Source organism: Eptesicus fuscus, chromosome 4, assembly GCF_027574615.1.
Source record: "Eptesicus fuscus isolate TK198812 chromosome 4, DD_ASM_mEF_20220401, whole genome shotgun sequence".
NCBI lineage: Eukaryota > Metazoa > Chordata > Mammalia > Chiroptera > Vespertilionidae > Eptesicus > Eptesicus fuscus.
The window spans coordinates 64,090,681-64,111,882 of NC_072476.1; the positions used below are offsets into that span (position 1 = coordinate 64,090,681).

At 38.9% G+C, this 21,202-nt stretch overlaps 1 protein-coding gene across 8 annotated transcripts in view; it reads left to right on the forward strand.

The window, feature by feature from the left end:
- The first annotated feature begins 143 nt into the window (after nucleotides 1-143).
- MEF2C (myocyte enhancer factor 2C) overlaps nucleotides 144-21,202 on the forward strand; it is a 163,015-nt gene continuing 141,956 nt past the window's right edge. For 6 of the 8 annotated variants that reach the window (XM_054715084.1, XM_054715071.1, XM_054715082.1 and 3 more), the window contains exons 1-2: nucleotides 144-351; nucleotides 18,456-18,542. The gene's annotated coding sequence lies outside the window, so the exon portion shown is untranslated. Of the gene's footprint in view, nucleotides 352-2,781; nucleotides 2,815-16,454; nucleotides 16,533-18,455; nucleotides 18,543-21,202 lie in introns of those variants that run through there. The other 2 variants (XM_054715072.1, XM_054715073.1) reach the window with 2 other exon arrangements.

Here is a 21,202-nt window from a genome sequence, read left to right on the forward strand (position 1 = left end):
GGGGAGGGGAGCAGTTCTGTGTTCTTCTGCCAGCACTGACAAAGGTCTGGTTGTCAGTGATACCTTTACAGCTAAATTTACTCCAGAGTGACAGGAGCAGGTGCACCTCGGCCTGCCAGACACTTGTGCACAGGGATCACGCATCTTACGGCTTGACGATCAAGGGGGGAAAGCCTGGGTCTTCATAGAAAAGGAGAGGAGGCAAACGCAGCCCAAACTGGGGGGTTTCTCTTCAAAGCCAGCTGGTCTGGCTTTATTCTACAGGAATTTTTTTACCTGTCAGAGTTTGGACAACAAAGCCCTCAGCAGGTGCTGACGGGTACAACTTCCTGGAGAAGCAGAAAGGCACTGGTGAGTTTCAATTGCCAAAATATATTTTTTTAATATCTAAAAGTTGATTTTGTTATCCTAGAAGAGAAACTGCTGTGGTACCTACATTCAGAAAGCTGACGAGACCATTGGAATCAGAGCCAACTAACTCAATAGTGGGTTTGCCCGGTGTAGAAAGTGGAGCTGTTACCATTTGACAATTGGTTAGATTTTTTTAAAAAGTTTTTTAAAGGGAATACTTTATATTTTTAATGTTGGTCTCTTTCATTACTATCTTCAACATCTGAAAGATGAAGAATTAATTACATATATATTATAATATTTAAATAAACACAAATACCAGTTCATCTTTTTTCCTAATTCTGTCATCATCTATTATGAATAAAGTGTTATATTTTTAAATAAGTCTCCAAATGAAAATGTGAATGGTGCATGCTCTTTTTAGATATTTCATGTGCTAGTACTTTTTGTGTGTGCATGTGATAGGAATATGATTAGGGATAACAATAAAATAATTTTATTTTCAATACACTGTTTAAAAACATGTATTGCACAAAATATTTATTAATTAAAAGTAGCAACATTTTCTCATTACTTTACAAAGAGTTTCTTTAGAGAAAATTCTTTGAAATAACAACCAAGACAGTTCTAAAGCATGTTTTTGCGTCATTGATTTCCAAAATTAGTACGTTTATATATTTGGTATTTTTATTGTGTGAATTCAAAAGTTTAGGCAAAAATATTTTTATTTTCAGAATAGGATTTTAATTAATGCAAAAGATGGAAAAATGAGACCACATGTTAGACACATTTCTAAAAAGTGATTTTATTTCAAGAACTCATGCTTTTAACTATGCTTCAAGCATTTCTCTACAAATTGTTGCATTTTAGCAAATTGAAAACATTTATTTAAGCTAGTAAGGAGCTCAAAGCTAGGGACTATACATAGTAAACATATGAAACCATTTTAATAACCAAATTCCATATTCACAAGCAGCATGGGCTAATGAATGTAAAAGACACACAGCATACATTGATCAAGAATGTTATAAATTAGTATGCATAAAATCAATTTTCTGGGCTGTGGGGGATAGAATTGGTGCTTAAGAAGAGAAAGGCTCACCAATATAAATTACTAATACTATGAGGCAATTCTTTTATTCTGATAATCCCATAAATAATTTTCAATCTATGTGCTTAACATATAGTTGTGTACTGGGAAAGTAACAAGATCTGACTTTTTAGAAAATAACCACTATATCTAAAACAATTTTCAATGATGACACAGATATTCCACAAGTTTATAAGTATTATACTCTTTTAGAATGACAATTGCTGTTTAAAATTATGAAATGTGTTTAAAATATTACCAAAAACGCTCCACCTAACAAAAAACTTAATATTTTAAAAACATAATCTTATCTACACTTAATGAACCCATATTTTTTAAATTAAAACCCAAATATGATTTTCATTATAAATTATTTTATGTAGAATATGGTTCAGAAAATTAAAGCATATTTTATTTTTAATAAAGAATATATTGTAGTTTCCAAGTGCTATTTTTTGTGTGCTATTTTTCTTCATTATATTGATTCTGGCACCTGAGTAACCATGGTTGCTAAATATTTTAGATAATTTCATTAGTCCTTTAAAGAATGAGAATGTGCTCCATGCACTTGATGATTTCTTTTCAATTATCTGGTCAGTTAAATACTATATTCCTAAAGAATCAGAGCACTCGTTTTAGAGATAACTAAATACAACACAACTGAACATACACTCTTAAGTCAACTTCTGAATTATATTTGTTATGTTTTATGTGCATAGTACTATTGGCTATAATTATTATACTATTTGTAATCCACCCCAAGTATAAGCAATAAAAAACTTCTTCCAAACTATTTTTATGACACTTGTGAATTATTAAAGTTTGATTGAATCTATTAGGAATAATGGTAGGTTTAGCCCCAAAATTTCTAAATAATTAAAATTTATTATTTTAACTACACCTTGAGTTGTGGGCTTAATCTAAAATTCCATATTATTTTTCTTTTAATTATGTGAAAAAGTTTTACTTCCTAGTTTAACACGCAGCTACATGTTTGTCCTTTTCTGATAAACTTTCAACTTTCATGTCATGAAAATACCTATGCCAACTCCTTCAATATAGAAGAATGCTTTATTTTAATAAGTCCTAGTCAGAAATTGTGGCTTAAAGTTTCAATGACTCATATGTGCCCTAAAAGGTTAATTTGAAAACATATGCATTTTAAGCATTTGCAATGCATCTTCATATCTTAAGACCAGCATATTTAAGTGGATAAAAAGTAATTATTCCCATTTTTGAAAAGCATTTTGTTTACCTTATATATTCATAAAGATGATCTAGATTCTCCAGCAACTAACTTCAATAAATTATATTCTGAGTATCAATCTATTTAATTTCAGGACAATGAAGTTTCCAGCTAAAATGATTTGCTTGTAAGTATTTAAAGAAACAAAAATATTTTGGCAGCTTTATATGTATCTCCTCATTGACCAGCCACCTGACTGACAGCTGTCAACTGTCCTCGGGCCAAATGTAACCCAGTAAAGATAAAAATTACATATTACTCATCCCTGTTGATAATACCTGGTGCCAGGAGGTTTTCAAATAGGAATAATTAGACTGTGGATATAAAGAAGTAAAAGAGGAATCATTTCAACCACCTACCATTCTTCCTTTGTGATTAACTTATTTCCCCTTCCTATTCTTATTTATCCTACTTCTGTTGATATCCGCATCTCACACCTACAAAGACTTAATTTCCTTACATGCAATTCACATGTATGTAACAAGTGCGTGTCCATGAAAATACTGGGCAGCCAAGTAATGATGCCCATACATTTCTTTCAACCAAATCTTCTTTGGGGTTCATGAAATCTTAGAGTTGTGGGAGGGCATCTTTGAAGCTTTCAAATACTCATTTCAAAGAAAATGAAACAGAATGAAGCTCTGTTTGAAATTTGCCCTAGTCACCAACATGAGGATGTAGATGCAGACTTGGGTCTGTCTCCCAACTACATATCCAGTTATTTTTTTTTTTCTATTAGACTTTAAACATATGAACTATCAAACTATAAATAAAAAGATAACATGGAAAATTAAAGTGAGTCACATTCCTTTGGAGAACTGTTTTCAGTCACTAAACTTAATAGCTTCTTGGAGAAATACACAATTTTATCAGAGCATCTTAAAATTATTTAAATATAGTTTTAAAAAAGAGCATAAACACATTAAAATATGGTATGTTCTTTTTTAAAAATTCTCTTTACCATTTAAATTGATTTCTAAACTGAAAATATGATGGTGTAGGTAAAATAGCATAAATAAAAAAATCAGTGGCAATATATATTTAGAAGATGAATGTAGGGATCAAAAGTTGAGGTTGAAGTTTTTTTTTAAATATTAGTGCATAATTAAAAATACCAAATATACCAAAGCACAAGCTTATGTATAGTACTCAAGTGCAGAATATATTAAATAGTGCATATAATTGACTCAACAACTAACTTGTGTGTGTGTGTGTGTGTGTGTGTGTGTGTGTGTGTATAACTACCAACCTCTCTGCAAAGGCCTTGTCAGCAAGTGTTTCCTAACAGCTCAGAAATTCTATGATTCAATAATCCTGTATTCATATAAGTATCTTATATTTATTCAAATAATTATTAGTGATATTAATAAACACTTTATATTGCTATAATAAAATTTGTTGATAATGCTCTACAACATACTGATTCAGTCCAGGTCATGAAAATATATTCACAGTAAATATTTCATTCTTTTCTGACCCTCCAGGAAAGAAACTGTGTAGGAGACATTTACCTTGTTCTGAATTTAAAACAATTTACCTTAACCCTGTGCTTTGCAGCAATATTTGCTTTAAAACTCAGACATGCAAATGAGTTTAAAAGGGGGAAAAGGCATGATGGCTTAAAACATTGATATAGAATACGGAAGAAAATTTTGGATAGGTTTTCCCTGCAAGAGATTGGTCTAAAATAATCTCCAAAGTTTAGCAACTAAATTATATATCTAAATTTACAAATATGTTTGCTTATTCCACTACATTTCGTACAAATCAACATTAGTTATTAATCAGCAAATAATTTAACAATATGCAATAACAGTATGTAAATCAATTGCAAGCAAAATAATGAGTAAATAATATCCATTTCTAACAACTGTGAAAGACAGGAGTGTCATAACAAAATAGGCAAAATCACAAGACTCAAAAAATTCAATTATCTCCCTACGTCTCCAAGGGGTGTTGATGAAAGTGGATAAGTTGTCCCTCGTTGGCCTTGGAAAGATCATAAACATTTTCTCTTGAGAGTTGAAGAATTCTGTCCAAAGAGCACCGGAGCAGAAGTAGGCAGCTCGGAGGCATAGAATCAGTTTCACTGCTTAATAGCTTTGTGATTGGAAACAAGTCATGTCACCTCTTTGAGGCTACTGAATGGACGAGAATCTGCTGGGCTATGTGTAAGTCGTAGGGAAGGAAGCTTGAGTTATCCAATAAAAGATATTTCCTCTGCCACATATGAAGTCCCAGAAGAATCCTAGACCATATCGGTGGCTTTCAGTCTGCAATGGCATGCCTCACCCTCTCCCTAGTGCTATAAGTAGCCCACCATGTCAGCATTTCAAATCATTAAAACTAACAACAGTATTTAGCCTGTGAAATCAGTGGGCAAAACAAAATCACTCTGTAATACACTACCAACCAGCTGGCCATATTTTTCCCACTTGGGTACCCTGGTAACAAAACATGAGCGGTCTCACCTTCAAAATTATATTACCACACATAGCTCTGTGGGGCTAAATTGACACAAAGGACTTGATGGTCACTTAATGTTTTTAATTGCATAAAATGAGAGAGAAAAAATTTACCGAAAAAAAAAATATATTTACCACACTCACTGTAAGCCAGTATGATAATGTGTTCGTGTAAGAAAAAAACAAATGTTGTAATAAGAAACAGAAGCATCAGAGAACTCCTAAACTGAAGTGTTAAAAATATCTGGATCCAAGAGAGGTTAATGGCACCAGCTGGGTATGGAGAGAGGTTCAAAGGCTGGGAGCATGGATCTCCGTGTTGTCTGGGATGGCCATGTTGTGAAGACCCTTCATAACTGCTGGGCAGACAGAGGGAATTACTGAGATCACAATGAACATTTATACTGATAGAAAGTCTCTTTAGTGCAAAGCCAATGATCAATGAGCAGTGCTACTCCTAGTTGCAAAGAATCTAGGCGCACAAGTAGCTGGCAGTCACTGAAGCATGAACATGTCTGTTGGTCACTAACGGTAGAGATACCTGCATCTGAAACCCACTCTACAGGTTTTCCTGAGATAGTGGGATACAAGGAACATATTCCATCCAAGAGAAGAGCTACTCCTCAGATAAGTAAAGATAAAGAATTGTTCAGAAATTTGAGAGAATTAGGTCATCATATTGGTTAATCAGTTTTCTAATGACAGTGGACAGCATTCAGGGTGTGGCAAATGTAGATATACGGTTGTGAGTACACAAAGCACAGAGTGTATTCTTGTATTATTATTTATTGCATTATGTCCCATACAAACAACTGTAAACCTACTTTTGCCACACCCTGTATATGTGGCATGTCTATTTGCTTGTTTATTATATGCAGCAATTCAGGCAGTGGAAAGAGTCATTCATTTTGAGCTCTCATTCTTTCTATTTTGAAAGGTGGTAACTAATATAAAGTTCTATGAAATTTGTTAAGAATAGTTGACAGAACAGAAACAAATAATGGGGGAAAGTCGAAGTTATTAAATTAGAAGGCCTTCGCAGATCTTATGCTTACTCTTACCCTAAGGCAGGGGCTTGCAAGCAAAATGTATATAAGAAACACCTGAAGAGCTAGTTAAAATGCAGACTCCCAGCCTGTAGCCCCTGGGGCGGGGCCCTGCATTCTGAACGGATTTTAGGCACTCTGATAAACTCTTCTCTGCACTACGTCGTTCTGTCCTCACAAGAGCCTTTTTTTCAAGAGGGTCGGTTCTCCCCTACAATAACAAGAAAACTAGCACTTAAGTCTTTCATTTATTAAATTATTTTTATGTGGATTGGCAAATAATAAAGTTCACCCAATACTAGTTGTAAGCCAAAAATCATTCTCAAGTTCTACCTGAGTTTGGGGCACTAAATAATGCAGCTTGAAACATGAAAAGTGGTTTGAACTGACTCTTCAAGAATGCCATAAGAAAACAGCTTAGACAGTACTTATGAGAAGGTGGTATGCCATGCACATTCAAGCTTTAGAATACTCAGTCATCACTGACCTAGAGAGCTTAAGAGGTTATAGACTAGCAATAATGTAAAGGAGGCCACAGGCTTTATTCTGCTGTGCAGGAGTTATTTTGTGGCCAGAGGCTGCACAAACTAGAATCTTATAGCTACACTAGAGGCCCGGCACACGAATTCGTGCACAGGTGGGGTCCAGCCCATCCACACCAATGGGGGTCTATTGGGGCCAGGCCGGCCAGGGTGGAGGGGGCCCTGCAGGAGGTCGGCCAGCCCCGCCCGCTATGGGGGGGGGGCTGATTGGGGGCAGGGGGGAGGGGCCACAGATGGTTGGCTGGCCGGCCCCACCCCCTGGTTGAACTCCTAGTTGAGGGGACAATTTGCATATTAGCCTTTTATTATATAGGATAAGATTGAGGTGAGAATGTGTGGATAGGTGACCATAAATCCTTCACAAACACTAGATGAACAACATAACGCATGTCTTATTCCCTGTAAGATCATCATTATTATAATTAAAGAGTGATTATAATGATTAATAACAAAAATAGTCACAAAAACTCTTCTATAACTATATTGTCTATAGTATATATCAATTGTTTAGAAATAAGTTCCTTTGTTAGTATTTTATTTGGGAGTGATTCAGATAAACAGAAAAAAATATTGATAATGTCGTATGGTCTGAAACAGAAAATGTAACTTCCAAAGCAGTGAAAAACAATTTGAGTAATTATTAATAACCAGGCATGTGTGTGTATATGTGACTTTACTGAGTTTATAACTGAAAATAGAAAATTTACAACTGAATATGAAGAGATGGAGCAGAAAAGATGAAGGAAGAAAAGACAAAAGAAGGAACTGGAAAATATGGGAGTAAATCTGTTAATAAGCTATTTAGCTATTACTAAAAGAGGTCAAAAGAAACAAGAAAATTATAGAATGTGTCTTAAACCCCCCCCTTTAAGTAATATTCAAAATATTTTACTTAGAAGCATATTTTATTTTCAAATCTCCTCATAGCAAAAGATTTTTAATATAAAGTACATTCCATTTGATATAGATACTCTGTATTTACAGGTTTAATGCTCTACTAACTTGAGAAATGATTCATTTATGTGCCCCGTCTTTGCAAATAGGAACAGGCTTTATCAATGATTTCATAGAGGAGATAAAGGGCAGAATGCATTTGGCCCTCCAACCTTGAACCTCTACCAAACTCTTCCAAGTTCTTCTCTTCATCCAGTAAGCAACACATATTGTCTTTACAAGGTTTTTACATCTTCTTCAAGATGTTCCTGGAGAAATATCACTAATTATGCCTCTAGTGGCAGAAGGAAGTGCACACAGGGTGAGACCCAGTGACAACATGGTAGTTATGGTACAAGGAACATGCAGCAACTATGTGCCTCCTATGCAAAGTGGAAATAGAGAGTAGAACAAAAGGTACTAAAGTGTACAATATTTTTTAAATAATAAGTAGACACATTTTCAAGGAGCATCATGACATTTTGCTGATAGAGAGCTCATCTTCCAATCCCAACCTTTTCAAAAACAATAAAATTTCTCCTTCAAGTAAGAACCAGGCTTCCCATGGACTTGAACCCAGGGCTTACCTACATGTCGGCTAATGGAGTGGGGTTGGGTACCTGAGACATGCTGAGAGTCTCCTCCTGAAAGCATCTCCTGACCAACACAGGCTGGAATTTGTGGAATTTGTGTAGCCTGGATACTCCTTTGAATTATGAACACCTTTCAGAAAACTTGAAGAAAAGTTCATTGAAAGGAGTAACATGTTGCTCTGTATCATAAAGCAAGCTATTGCAGTGGCTGGCTCCTCTGCTCAAACAGAGCCCAGGCCAATTCTGAAACATAAAAACGCTGCTGAGGAATGAAAGGACCTTGTGGGTGAGGAGATAGAGCTACTCAATAAAGAGCTATTATTGATTTTTAAAATTGCTGCTGGGTAAATAGAACATGCCAGAGAAAAAACAGACAAATTGAAGGTGAGTTTAGGGAAGTTGGAGACACAAAGACAAGCACCAGCAACCTTACAGTTTTGCCTACACCCTACAGATAATATTGATTTAAAAGGAATTAAAAACTCAGATTTAATAGGAAGCCACTAACTCTATATTTCTGCTAAGGTTCCTTGAATTTAAGCATCCTACCTAATAATAGACAAATATGCAAATTGATCATACCTCCAACACACCCACAAGCCACGCCCACAAGCCACGCCCACAAGCCACGCCCACCATCCAATCAGAGTGAGTATGCAAATTAACCCAGCCAAGATGGTTGCAGCCACAGAGAGCAAGGTTTCCTAGGTAACAGAGGAAGCCAAGCTTTCTGCCTGCCCTTGCCAGGCCTAAGCCTCCACTCAAGCTACAAAGTTTCAATTATAGAAGGTAAACAAATTCAAACAGAAATGGTGGCAGAATGGAGCTTGAGAGAGCAGGCCAGGGTTGCCCCCGGCAACAGGGGAAGCAAAGCTTTCCGCACACCCTGGCCTGGCCCAGGCCTCCGCTTAAGGCTACAAAGTTTCAATTATAACCCCAACAGAAATGGCTGCCGGCCGTGGAGGAAGCCCCAGGCTTGGCTCCACTCCAGGCTACAAAGTTTCAATTGTAGAAGGAAAATAAATTCCAGATACCAGGGCCTCCGCTTGGGTTGCCAGGGGGTGTGGCTGGCCTGCAAACCACCACAGGCCCCTCGCTCAGGCCGCTCCACACCCCAAGGGAACCCCACCCTGATCAGGGACACCCTTCAGGGCAAACCAGCTGGCCCCCACCCCTGTACCAGGCCTCTATCCTATCTAATAAGAGTAATATGCAGATTGATCATCACTGCAACACTCAACAGAGCTGCCCCCATGTGGTCAAAGATCCTGCCCCCATGTGGACACAAGATGGCCACCACAAGATGGCCAGCAGGAGAGGGGAGTTGGGAGGCACCCTGCCTGCAAGGGAGGGCAGTTGAGAGGGACCAGGCCTGCAAGGGAGGGCAGTTGGAGGTGATCAACCCTGCAGGAGAGGGCAGTTAGGGGGGACCAGGCCGGCAGAGGAGGGAAGTTGGGGGCAAACAGGCTGGCAGCAGAGTGGTTAAGGGGTGATCAGGCTGGCAGGCAGAAGCGGTTTAGGCCCACCCGGGATCGGGCCTAAATGGGCAGTCGGACATCCCTCCAGGGGTCCCAGATTGGATAGGATACAGGCTGGGCTGAGGGACAACCCCCCTCCATGCATGAATTTCATGCATGGGTCTCTAGTAAGATTATATAATCAATAATCAATTTAGAAGATGTCTGATGAAAGTAAAAAATAAACTTTCAGCCTTATTCTGGGGAAATGGATATATAATTATTTTTATCAGTCTGATAAAATCAAATATAAATCCAAAAATTTCTCTGAAAAGAATATTATATGGACAAGGATATCACACTGATAAGGATAGTATAAATTGGCAACCCCAGTGTGCAAGACTTTTTTGGTAATATATATTGGTTTAATCAACATGTTATCATAAATGTTTTTATTATACTTACTAGAGGCCCAGTGCAAGAAATTCATGCATGGATAGGGTCCCTAGGCCTGGCCGGCGATCAGGGCCTATCAGGGCCTTCAGGCTGCCAGTGAAGGCCTTCCTTCCTTCATTCCAGGCTGCCCCCTGGTGGCCAGTGCACATCATAATGAGCGGTCAAACTCCTGGTCGGTCGAACTCCCAAGGGGACAATTTGCATATTAGCCTTTTATTATATAGGATTTCACATGTAAAATGCTTTTTTATGAAATAAAAGCTACTTTGAAGCATGTAAGCTGATAGAAAAGAAAACATCTAAAATATTGTTAGATAACTGAGACATTGAGATGTTTTTCAGAAATATAGTCCTTGAAGTAAAATAGTACAAAAATAGCTAACATTTATTGAATGTTTTCTACATGCCAGGCACTAAGTGGTTATAGAAATACAATTTTTTGTCTTCCTCTCAGCTAAAATAATCATCCTGGGTAGGTACTGCCACTTAACCCATCCTATATAATAAAGAGGTAATATGCAAATTGACTGTCACACCCTCACAAGATGTCTGCCTACGACCAGGCTGGAAGGGGGTTTAACCTTTTGCACTCGGATGTCGAGTGTGACTCGACACAGTTAGCATTGGTAGCAGCTCTAGAAAAAAGCAAGCGAGTGCAAAGGGTTAATGGGGGACGACCAAACAACTGAACAAGCAGGCTGCGTGGGGTGACCAGGCCGGCAGAGGGGTTAGTGAGGGATGACCAAATGACTGAACAAGCAGCTGCATGGGGTGACCAGGCCAGTGGGGGGGCTGTGAGGGGTGACCAGGTCAGCAGGGGGGACAGCTGGGGGTGACCAGGCTGGCAGGGGGGGAGCAGTAAGAGGCAACCAGGCTGGCAGGGGGGGCAGTTGAAAACAATTAGGCTGTCAGGGGGGGGAGTGAGGGGCAACCAGGCTGGCAGGGGGGGTAGTTAGGGGCAATCAGGCCGGCAGGGGGAAGCAGTAAGGGCTGACCAGGCTGGCAGGGGTGAGAGGCAGTTAGGAGTGACCAGGCCAGCAGGGAGGGAGCAGTTGGGGGTGACCTGGCTGGCAGCGGGGTCAGTTAGGGGTGATCAGGCCAGCACGCAGAGGCAATGAGGGCCAATCAGACTGGGGGGGGAAGTGGGAGGGGCAGTTAGGGGCGACCAGGCAGGCAGGCAGGTGAGCAATTAGGAGCCAGTGGTCCAGGACTGTGAGAGGGATGTCCAGATTGGAGAGGGTGCAGGCTGGGCTGAGGGGAACCCCCCTCCCCGTGCACAAATTTCATGCACCGGGCCTCTAGTTTTACAATAAGGACATTTAGAAAGTTAAGGTCAAATTGTTATTAAGTGTATGAATCTGGATTCTAAGACAGAGTCTTTGATTTATCCCTGCCTGTTGTACGTTCTTTGAGAAAGTATTTCCCACAATATTCATAAATAATGTATAACTTTTAATTTTTAAAAACATCAGGCCTTTTATGAGTGTTACTCACCAAAATATCTCCTTAAGGGCTACACATTCATATCAGGGATACCCTTGAAATTCCCCTTTTGTATCTACAATTAGTGTCCATTTACAAACCAGATAGCAAATAATCACCTGCTTTGTAATGACGCCATAGTTGCTATCAAGCACCTTCTTCACTACATTTGGTTTGGATTAAGTTTCAGCCACAAATTCATCCTTAATGATAAAGACTTGCCAAAAATAAAACTAGTCTTAAGACTGCATGGCAAATCTCAAGGAGATCTGACTTATGCAAAGACAACATAACTGAAATAAGCAAATAATTTCCTAAGTGTCCACCTTGAAAAAATAACATAGGATTAGATGGGTATTTCTAAAATACTTTCTGATGGAAAAAAAGATTGATTGTATCATGTCCTGCTCTCATCATCCCTATAAGTGAGCAAAGGTTACCTGAAAAGGGAGAAGTATAGCATCGAGCTCAGGGTATCTATTGGAAACAAACCTGGTGTCATGTCCTTTGTCTCCCAGTTATAAGCTATGTGATCCAGGGCAGGTAATATCACCTCCCCAAGCTTTAGTTTTCAAAATTTGTAAAATGGGAAGAATAATATTACCTGTCTGAAAAATTGTTGTTTCAATAAGAAGAAATAAAGTTTATAAATCAGTTAGCATAATACTATTAAGTTAATTAAAGCAATTAATACAACACTGACAAATACTGAGTGACCATTAAATGTTAGGCACTTTAAATTATTTCTTTCAATCCACATTCTAATATGAAAGTATTCGTTTTGCACATATACTACAAGTATCATTGCATTATAAATAGGAATATTATTGATATAGAAATATTTACTAACCACAAATTTAGTTTTTAAAAATCATCTATAGGCTGTGAGACCTTTTGGGTTTAGGTTTTTTGACTCAGTGAACTGCATACACTGGCAAAAGATAAAGTTTTAATCACTGACTTAAATTTAAGAGTCTTATTACATGTTACTTTTAATTCTCACCACAGTCTAAAATAACTTAGAGAATTCATCCCAAATAATAAAAATTAACTCTCTATGTTCCTAATAAATTAGAATATGGATACAATTATGTATCTCCTTATTTTTAAATCTAGCATGTATTGGAAGCTTATAAATCTATGCATGATCTTGCCTCCTTAAAAAATTAAAATTTTACATTCTTTTGCTCAGTTTAAAATTTTAGGTTATGAATAAAATATTGAAAAATAATTTTGTAAATTCCCAGCTAAGTTAAATACCATTATTTGAAAAATAACCTAGAGCTAGAGGAAACAAGGCACGTTTTGCAGCATGGTGGCTTTATTATCTCCTTGCTAGACTCCTTGGTTGTAACTTAGTATTCCTAATGAGGATCGTTAGCATGAATACCAGATAGAGGATTCCTACACATTCCAAATGGGATTTTATTTAAACCAAAAAAGCAAAATATCTATGCTCTCTGTTTTTCAAAAAGTGGCAAACAGTCCCTAGACATAGCTGTAATGTTCATCATGTGTCCAACAGATGACTACTTCCAGGTCCCTCTCACACGGAATGCTCTCGTAGGCACTCCGTGGACTCTCCCTTCCCAGCAGGCCACTGTCGCCCGTTGCCATAGATGGCCATCAGACATTTGGAATGACATCAGGAGATAATCTGAGCAGGCTCTGCCCTAAAGAATTCAAGTTAGCAGGAGACTGAAGATATCAATGTCTTCTTGGCTGACAACAGCATTCCAAAGGTCAACCAGGGTGAAAAAAGGATGGACTTGGAGTTTCCAGTGCCTTTTCAAAAACCAAGCAGCTAACAAGGAGAGAGAGAGAGAGAGAGAGAGAGAGAGAGAGAGAGAGAGAGAGAGAGAGAGAGAGAGAGAGAGAAGAGCACGCCTGAAAGCGTCCTGAAGGCACCATGCCTGTGAAAGGGAAATGAGACAATCAGGGACCTTTAGGATTGAAGAGATCTCCACCTCTTAAAGGTGAAACGAACAGTTCTCCTGAACCAATTCCCATACATCTAACAACCTACTTCTCCAACTTTTTCTGTTCTGACAGGTCCAGTTTTGGTGAATATGGAACTTAATGATATAGAACTAGAATTTCTTTGCATGAGAATAGAATGACTGACTTCTACTGCAGTTTAAAACTTTCCCAGACCTGTGCCTACATTGAGTAGCTGGTTTAAGTCTCATAACAATGGTTTGTGGGTAGTACTTTATGTTCCATTTTATAGATGAGGAAACTGAGTCAAAGGAAGGATCAGTAACTTGTGTGTAATCATACAGTTACCACATGTTAGAGCCAACTGGTTTTTGGCCACATAGCCTCTTTCCAGGTAAAACCAGCCTTTTCAATAGTCAGTCTAGGAGAGATTGAGGCCTTCTAGCAAGTCTGCAAGCACTTGAAGAACTAAATGATTTTCTCTTAGGTTGTTAGATTTCAGGGAGAATGGAAAGAACCCTGTCTATCTTGAACCACATGAAATGTTAATAATAAGAATAAAGACAATAATTCAAATATGCTTCAGTTCAGGGGAACTCCAAGCTTAAAAAGAATGTTTTACAGTTATTATTTTAAAATTATTTATTATTCATGAGTCCACTTATCTGAACACTTTAAGGGTTAACTTCAAAGCTAATTGCCATAATTAGCCAGAATTAATGCCAAAATTTCACCCCCAAATAGGAAATATAGGGGAGCCCTAACCGGTTTGGCTCAGTGGATAGAGTGTTGGCCTGCGGACTGAAGGGTCCCAGGTTTGATTTCAGTCAAGGGCATGTACCTTGGTTGCGGGCACATCCCCAGTAGGGGGTGTGCAGGAGGCAGCTGATCGATGTTTCTCTCTCATCGATGTTTCTAACTCTCTATCCCTCTCCCTTCCTCTCTGTAAAAAATCAATAAAATATACTAAAAAAAACATAGTTTATATTAAATATATATATATATAGGGGATAATCATAGCAAAAAACAACCACCCAAACAGAACATTGAAGTTAGAAAGTTAATGTTTTATCTCTAAATCTTTAAGATGTATTCTGTTGCCTTTCATGTCTCAGATACTGTAATTCATAATTAAGCTTTGTTCGTGTTATTAACATTTCTGGTCAAATTTCACCCTAGCGATATCAGTCTAAGGCATAATCAATGTATCTGATACTATCTTCATAGAATTAGAAGATTATGTTTTGCTGACAATTCTCATCTTATGTAACACCTCACATCCCTGACCTTAAGAGTGCTTTCTAGCTCTTTAAAAAAGTACTTCCATTTCCTCAGAATTTCGTAAGTATAAATAGGCATACACTTATCCCAACTGGTCTCTTTAAAAAGGCATTATGTGATTCTATGACACCACCAAATGGGATTCCAAATGGAATTTCTTCCTAGAGGAATGCTAAGAAGTATTTTCTCTTGTAAATGGGTACTCCTATCTAAAATCTTCTACCAGGTCACCCTTCTTAGAGTTCATTTGCCTAGCCAACCCCTGGCAATGTGCCCTGGTCTAGCACAAAGTATACTAGACTCTGTCAGGTGACTTTATTGTATTTCCAAATGTATGGGCCCAACTTCTCTCCCCTGTGAAAACTAGGTGCTTGTGTTAAGTGTTTCCTAGTATCTCTTTCAGCAGGAAGGTACTGAAATTCTGACTTTAAAACTTTTCACATTAGTGCCAAGAAATGCAAATGACAAAAGTGTCCTAAAATGTGACTGTTACCATAAAGCAGGTTCTTTCTGAGAGAGAGAGAGAGAGAGAGAGAGAGAGAGAGAGAATGCAATTAAAGGGCTGTAGCAGCACATTCCAATAGAACTTTATGCAAAGATGGAGAGGTCAACATTGCTGTCAGATAAGGTAGGCATTAGCCACCTGTAGCTATTGAGCACTTGATAGGTGGCTAATGTAACTCAGAAACTGAATTGCAAAAATTATTTAATTTTAATCATTTAAATTTTAAAAGCTACATGTGGCTCTAGGCTACAATTGGTAACAGCTCATAGCTTTAAGAACAGGACGATTATAAACATTTTACTCCTTTGATTTATTCGGCAGAGGATGCCTCTGGAGCACTGATCTTGCCACCATGCTTGGTGCCCTTGGAACCGCTCCACACACAGATCAAAGAACAGCGCAGGCTGGGATGGCATTTTTGCAAGAGCTCCCGGCACAGTTCTCGCGTGCTAAAACATAAAGGGGAGTGGGAGGGGAAATGAAGTTGGGGGTGAGGGTGGGTTCTCCCTAGCATCCCATTTCTCCTTGAGTTTGTGGCCTTTCCCTAGCCAAGTGCGCACAAATCCACCCAGGCAACTTAACTACTAGAGCCAGCAGTTGGCTGTTAGTTTTTTTAAATAATCCTGAAGACCCTGAGAGTTTGGGCTACAAAATCCGGCTCCGGGACCCCGCCCTTTCCTATTGGTCCGTCAGGGGACAAACCAGGCTCGCTGGTGCAGGACTGGGTTGAAGGCGGGGAGGGCGGGCACGCGCACAGCAGGACCTGCGCGCCGCTCCCCGGGTCCCAGGCTCGCCAGACGCTCGGAGCACCGCCAGCAGCCGGTGCCGCCCGCGAGGACGGCGGGCCAGCGCTTTGTGCTGGGTGCGTGGGCGAGTTCACCGTCTGCGTAGTTCGGGGCTCATCCCTGGCTCTTTGGAGTCGTCTCTCGCCGACGTAGGGGAAATATCCCCAAGCTCCCCAAACCAGACCGGTAGGGCGGCTCCCTTGACACCCACACCGCCCGCCTCCAAAGCCCAAACACCACCATTGCGCCCTCCTCCATTCCCCAGAACCTACCACGCGGCCTCTCCACCAAACCACGGCCGCGTTTCCCCAAACTGTGAAATCCGCCCTCCGGACACACCCGCCGCCAAGACAGCAACCCCTGTAAGTGCGCCTGGGCCCAGAGAACGCCCGGAAGGGTCCCAGACCCGCCTGCTCCTCGCCCGGAGCGCATGCACGTGGCGCGCTCACCCCTCCCAAGCTCTAGACCCACTCTCTGGAGGAGCCCCCACCCCTCAACTCCGTCCGCCCGGAGAAAAGTAGGGAGAAGGGGCAAGGGAAGTGGAGCTGGGCAGAGGGAGGAGTGTATAGGTGCTGAGGGCAGTATGGAGGGGAGGGCCCGTAATGATTGCGTAGTGTTGTGACTGTTGCGCCTCTGCTGACCACCCAGCCAGCGCGGATTCCCTTTCCACACAAGTCATCCGGAGGGATTGTTGTTGCCTGCAATCAATAACTTAGCGGAGTGAGCTGCTGAAACCAGAGGCGTCCCCCGTCTGGGTCTTTAAGAGGCCGTCGGGACTGAATCCCAGTCCTCTGCTTTCCAGACAAAGAAGTGGACACAAAACGCAAGAGCAGTTTTTTGACCCCCATCCTTCCCCCCTTGCTGCCCCATCCCGGAGAAAGAGCTTTCAAAATTAAAAGGCACACACATAGAGAGGTATCTAGAAGAAAGGGTTAAAAGAGGAAGTATGAAAATCCGTCCTTTGAATTGAAGGTTTCTGTGATATTTCAAGAAATAGAATCAATGTCCCGATGAACATTTAACCATTTTATAAGTAAAGGTAAAGTCCATTAAATTTAGCCATGCATATGGATAACTTTTTAATCAGCCACACATTCTCGAGCAAATTACAGATCAAGCCTTATTTGGGCATACTGATCCAGGAAAAGGAAGAAATGTATCATAATTTGTGGTGGCATTTTTAAAAACCTTAACATATCTTTCAGACATTGCTTCATGAAGATTGCATTTCTATAAGGCGGAAAGGCCCAGGGAGATGTGTATAATGATTCCCCACTTAATAGACTGTAAAACCAAACAGAGCTGGGAAAAAGAGAATTCACCCATCACCAAGTTGAGTCTAACTCACTGTGGGCCTGAGCCTAAATGATTTAAACTCAGCTAACACCCCTGAAATAAAAGTGTCCAAAATTCTTCATTTCTCCTTGACTCTGAAGCAACTTAAAAAAATAAAAATAAATCTTAAGGATGTCAGACCAAATATAGAGACTTCATAAATCTTAATGACTTCACTGTGAAACGTCTTCTGGCAAATACAAATGAGAGGATGGATATTGACCATCATGGTCTGATATGTCTCAAGGTTGGGAGGACTAGACCCATTCTGAAACCAAGGGAAAAAAGTTCATTTGTGTCCTCAAAGTCAAAGATAGCTAGTTTCAAACAGATTAGGTCGTAGGGGCATTTGTGCTCATGCAGTTAAACAGCGCCTGGAAGGAAAAGGCATTCTTCGTAATAGAATTCAGAAAGGGTACTGAATCTACATCACTGATCCCAAAGTATTTAAAATTGGCCTTTAGGCAACGTATAAACCAAGCCCTTTCAGCAACTTCAGTTGCAACTTCAAATTTTATTAGCTTGGGATATTATGGATTTGACTGTCTTCCTTGTAATTCTTCATCAGTTATAAAATTAAAATAAATGTAGGATCTTTAGAGATGAGATAAAAGATATGATTAAACCTTGGCTTGGACTGACAAATCCTTTGTATGTTGCAGATTCTCAATCACAAGCAGTCCATGTGATGTATACCGTGCACTCGAAAAAGCTGTACCAAAAGAATTTTTGAAATTTAGATATTTGGCACTGCATATATTTCAGGTTATAAGTATTATTTGATAATTTTCATCACTTTATGTTAATACACATTCATTTGGTTTAATACTAGAATTAACATTAATGTTCTACAGATTAGGCTTTAGAAATAAATTTATCCAAATGTACTTTAATATCACATTCTTAAAATTTTTTTAACTATATACCTTGTTGTTCTTACACATTTTAAGGTGCCAAAGAAGAGTTGCAAACTGTGAAGTAACTTCTATGAAGAGATGAAGTAAAGAATGGAAGGCAAATGACTGGATGTGTACGTGGTGAGTGCTTAACAGTTGTTATATCATCCCCCACAAAGTTAAGTCATAGAGGTAAAACTGCCAAACTCTTTGTCTTCAGGTATTTATGATACAGATGTATCTAAAAGTGATAAAGAGTTATATAACCATTTTATGCTTTATATTATAAGCAATACCATGACATTTTGCTTAAAGCTCATGTCCCCTTTTAGGGCTTATCTTCACAAGTCTCTTTTACAATTAATCCATTTCAGAGAAAGTCACGTGTGTCATCTCTAACTATAAAGTAAATAGCATTTTAGTGCTTTTGGAATTTGTATCTTACTACCTTTAATATTTTTCTGCACTTCTGTATTAAATTATCATGTTTGTGCTGGAAGTATTCTGCACAGTTAAATACTATATAGTATTCTATATAACTGAATAATCTTGAGGGGTAGATTAATCTACAGCCTTTCTTCATTTGAGGGTGGGTTGCTGTGGCAACTGACCAGCTTACTTTAAAATACATTTTTAAGCTCACTACAAGAGCTACGCCCAGCATGGGCCACGCTTAAAGGCAGGCAGACCCCGGGCACAAGGTGTTAGTAGACTGCTGATTTAATGCAGGGAAGTGGTAAAGAGCAGGGTGGGGTAAAATGGTTTGCAACCTGAACAGAAATTAGAAATTAGCTTTTTCTAGAGTTAAAATCCTGAGCATCATGCTCTCTCTAACTTCTGTGGCATTTTAATTAAATATATTGCTAAACAATTCTTTTGTGGGAAAAACAAGTTAATATATTTGATGTATAATAAAGGCCGTGATAATTATTTAATGAAGGAAATATTTGGTGATGGGGGGTGGGGGGTGGGGAGAGGAAAGCTGGTTTAAATAGTACATCAATTCCAGACACCATTTTTTCTTAAAGGAAGTATCACCTTTTACTTAACAGGATAGGCCACAAGTTTCCAATTGGCTTTAAAGGGTATATGAATTTCCTACTTTGCAATCATAGAACTGGAAGAGACTGGAAAATTCATTTACCACATAAGCAAACTGAACCCCAGAAAAGACACACTCATTAATTAGGCACCAATCTTGAACCAGAGAATCCAGGCCTCCTAATACCTAATACCAGCTTCTCCATACACCAGAAAAGATTCTGATCCTAGCCAAGTGCCATTAGGTGGCAAGGATAAGGATGATTTTGGTTAAAAAAAAAAAAAAAATCCTGAAGTATTTAAAGAAGAATACAAAACACATTTTGGATTAACCACTTTGTAGATTACCAATGAATAATTTTAAATCCCAGATGACTCTATTGTATATTTCTATACAACCTCTTTTGCTCTGATTCAACTATAAAAGCTCATGGGAAAGAAACTAGTGCTAATATTAAGTTAGGATCACACATAATTAAGGTAAATCTGTTGAGGGGAATAACTTATATTTTAAAAGGCCAATTGTAATACATTCCAGATCCAAATTAATTTCAAGTTATCCACCATGTGAGGTTATATATACTTTTGAATGCTTGTACTATCATTGATAATTATGGGTTTGTTAAAATGTTTATTATGAAATGATTCTTAAAAATATTAAGGAGCAAGATATTTTCTCTTTGAAGGAAAACAATATAAAACTGAAGTGTACTATGTTAAATATGTATATGACCCATCATAAATAGCATGGTTGAAAGTCATGAATTGCCTATGTCTATTTGCTCATGTAAAATAGACTGTTAAGGATTCATTACATTAATTTCAGGCATTGTGGCAATAAACTTAGATGTTCCTGCAAATGGTTTGCTTTGTCAGGATGTTTGTGAATCTGGAAAACATGAAATTTCCTTTTTACCACCATATATAGACATATCTTAATATTCAAAATGTCTGTGCACCTTTACATTTTTTGTATTTTTTAGAAGTTGTACCTTAAATGAAAACCTAATACAGATGACCTCTGCCATATTATTAAAATGAATACAGAGTAGTAGCAAACTCACTGGATGAAAAACTAACAGGCAAACCAATATATTGTAGATACCAGTCTGCAAGAAACAATACGATCTCAGATGGTTGTTGCTTTGTGACAGTTTGCCATGCCTTCCTATAATAAAAGCAAGAGTTTCATTTCAGCTGTGCTGATAGTCACAATGGTGCTGAGCCAGAGTCCTGAGGATGGTTCAGACCTAGTCCTACTTGCCTGCAAAATCAGCCTTCCCCTTTCAAGTGAAGCCTTGGGGCAGACACCTAAATGTTGAGCCCACTCTTCTGAGAAACCTTACATCAAACACCTCAACAATGAAGCTGGAGGCTTTTGGAATCACACTGTCCTCCCCCATGGCATAGTGCAGAACTTGACAGGAAATGCAACTAGTCATTGGGCTAAACACAGTGCTGAAAGGATTTTTTCAAAGTGAGGAAAAATCTTTAGTTAGCTAGGTATTTCAGTATATCCCTATTGTATACTCTTGAATGTTCCATGTGTTTATTTTCCCCATGTATTTTCCCTTCTACCTTTTAAAATATTTTAATTTGATTGGAACATTTTACATAACCTACAGTTCTACGGGCATGCAATCTTGTCATTTCAAGGTGTGTGTACTAGTTGGTGTATTTTATCTTTGGCTTTCCTGGGTGTGGTGTGATTTGGCAAGGGAAGGGAGGTGCCCAATCCCTACTAACCTTTCCTAAATCTT